Source organism: Otolemur garnettii, unplaced genomic scaffold, assembly GCF_000181295.1.
Source record: "Otolemur garnettii isolate 467f Iridium unplaced genomic scaffold, OtoGar3 scaffold00051, whole genome shotgun sequence".
In the NCBI taxonomy this organism is placed as follows: domain Eukaryota; kingdom Metazoa; phylum Chordata; class Mammalia; order Primates; family Galagidae; genus Otolemur; species Otolemur garnettii.
The window spans coordinates 3857362-3860473 of NW_003852446.1; the positions used below are offsets into that span (position 1 = coordinate 3857362).

The 3112-nt window shown below is 45.1% G+C and overlaps 1 pseudogene; it reads left to right on the plus strand.

Moving 5' to 3' along the window:
- LOC100951459 overlaps positions 1 to 2571 on the plus strand; it is a 26818-nt pseudogene extending 24247 nt beyond the window's left edge.
- The last annotated feature ends 541 nt before the right edge of the window (positions 2572 to 3112 follow it).

Sequence of the window (3112 nt, forward strand, 5' to 3'; positions counted from 1 at the left end):
AACCCACCACCTTAGGTGTATGTGGCTGGTGCCTTAGCCACTTGAACCACAGGCGCCGAGCCAATTAAAATAGTTTTAAAGAAATAAAGTTTATTGGGGTGGCACCTGTGGCTCAGTGAGCAGGCCACGGGCCCCATATATTGAGGGTGGCGGGTTCAAACCCAGCCCTGGCCAAACTGCAACAAAAAAATAGCCAGGTGTTATGGTGGGCACCTATAGTCCCAGCTACTTGGGAGGCTGAGGTAAAAGAATCACCCAAGCCCAGGAGTTGGAGATTGCTGTGAGCTGTGATGCCACATCACTCTACCAAGGGCGATAAAGTGAGACTCTGTCTCTACAAAAAAAAAAAAAGAAAGAAAGTTTATTTTGCTTCACAAACAAAGGAAGAAGTATAATCTCCAAGCAAAAGAGGCTCAGGATATTTATGGGAAATTATAAAGGGCAAATAAAGGATTAATGTTACAAGTTACAGGCAGTCTGACTTATGTACAATTTGCACTTACAAACAGAAGCTAAGTCCCCAAGTTACAAACATCCAACTGACATACAACTCACACTTAGTCTCAAACTGTCGCCCTGGGTTGAGTGCGGTGGTTAAATAGAGATTATTACAGGTAATAGGTAAGTGTACCTATTCCAACTTACCTGTTCCAACTTACATACAAATTCAACTTAAGAACAAACCTACAGAACTTATCTCATTTGTAACCAGGGGATTGTCTGTATTAACAAAAGTGTTTATAAAGGGGCTGTGCTGGTTTTTCTTTTTCTTTTTTTTTTTTTCCTTCTCTATGAAGCTGTCTTATCAGAGGCCTTAAAATGCGGTTCTGGCAGAAATGGAAGAGGGGAGCTTGCACCCTGTTGTCTGCTTAGGGCTCTGTGAACCCAACTCTTAGAAATAGAAGTTAAAGACGATTTGAGTCCCAGGTGTTTGATCAAATAACCAAAAGGGCAGTCATGCTGCAGAGTTTCTCTTCAAAGATACAATTATGTGCTGTGAGTGTATTCTTCTTTCTGCTTGATTATCTTTCTCCGTTAGCTATTTTGTTTAGGTTTTTTAAAATTTCTTATAGCATAACTATGTACATTAATGCAATGATGGGGTACAGTGTGCTGTTTCCATATACATTTTGAAATACTCTCATCAAACTGGTTAACATAACCTTCATGTCATTCTCTTAGTTATTGAGTTAAGACATTCATACTCTGCTTTTAGAAAGTTTCACTTGTACCCTTGTAAGATAAACCATAGAGGTGACCCCACCAATCACCCTCCCTCCCTGAGCTATTTTTTTTGAGACAGAATCTCACTATGTCTCCCTCAGTAGAGTGCTGTGGTGTCACAGCTCACAGCAACCTCAAACTCTTGGGCTTAAGCAATTCTCTTGCCTCAGCCTCCCAAGTAACTGGGACTACAGGCACCCACCACAATGCCCGGCTACTTTTTTGTTGCAGTTGTCATTGTTGCTTGGCTGGCCCAGGCTGGGTTCGAACATGCCAGCCTTGGCTGGTCTGGGCTGGGTTCAAACCTGCCAGCGTATGTGGCTGGCACTGTAACCTCTGTGCAACGGGAGCTGAGCCTTCTGTTAGCTATTTTATTAGCAAGGCCATACTATCAACCACTTTGGAAAAATTTGGCATTATTTAATAAAGTTGATGATGACCCTTTCCACTTGGCTATTCTCCTGTATAGCATGAGACAGCCATGAGTAGCTGTGGTGTCCCTCCAGAATGGCATGATCAGCTCAGCTGCCTGTAGCTCAGTGGCTAGGGTGCCAGCCACATACACTGGAGCTGGCAGGTTCAAACCCAGCCTGGGCCTGCCAAACAATAACAACTACAACCAAGAAATAGCCAAGCATTGTGGCAGGTGCCTGTAGTCCCAGTTCCTTTGGGAGGCTGAAGCAAGAGAATTGCTTAAGCCCAAGAGTTTGAGGTTGCTGTGATGCCATGGCACTCTATGGAGGGCAACAAAGTGAGACTCTGGCTCAAAAAAAAACAAAAACCAGAATGGCATAATCCTGAAACCCCACTTCCACAAGGACTGGCAGAAGCACATGGCCATAAGGGCAGGCATGAAAAGCATGCTGTAATGCCCCATGCCCTGTGTCTGGACCCATCTGTCCCGTATTAAGGTGCCCCACAGTGAGATGTCACACCAAAGTAAGAGCTGGCAGGGGCTTTAACTTGGAAGAGTTGAGGATGGCTGGCATTCCCAAGAAGATGGCCTAGACCATGGTATTTCTGGGAATCCAAGAACAAGTTCATTGAACCCCTACAGGCCACTGTCCAGTGACTGAAGAAGTACAGCTTCAAGTTCATCCTCTTCCCGAAGAAGCCATCAGCCCCCAAGAGAGAAGTCAGTTTGACTGAAGAACTCAAATTGGCCACCCAGCTGACGGGACCAGTCATGCCCATACAGAATGTCTAGGAGAGAGCCAGAGTCATCACTGAGGAGAACTTCAAGGCATTTTGCCACTCTTTATATAACCTGCACCAATGCCCACCTCTGGCACACAGGCAAAAAGAGCCAAAGATGCCATAGAACAGGATGTTGTAAAGAAAAAATAAAGCCCTGTTGGGGACTTGTAATTAAAAAAAGAAGATGAGCATAGCCTAGGCCTAGCATTTCTACCCCATGTATTCCTACCCTACATTATGTGCATGCACGTTGTACATCGAGATAAACATTTAAGAATCTTCATAGCAGGGCTGCACCTGTGGTTCAGTGGGTAGGGCACTGGGCCCATATACTGAGGGTGGCAGGTTCGAACCCAGCCCTGGCCAAATTGCAACAAGAAAATAGCTGGGCATAGGCGGCGCCTGTGGCTCAGTGAGTGAGGCACCGGCCCCATGTACAGAGGGTGGTGGATTCAAACGCAGCTCCAGCCAAACTGCAACAACAACAACAACAAAAAATAGCCGGGCATTGTGGCGGGCACTTGTAGTCCCAGCTACTCGGGAGGCTGAGGCAAGAAAATCGCCTAAGCCCAAGAGCTGGAGGTTGCTAGGAGCTGTGACGTCACAGTACTCTACCAAGGGTGACAAAGTGAGACTCTGTCTCTAAAATAAATAAATAAATAAAATAAAATAAAATAAAAATTAAAAAATA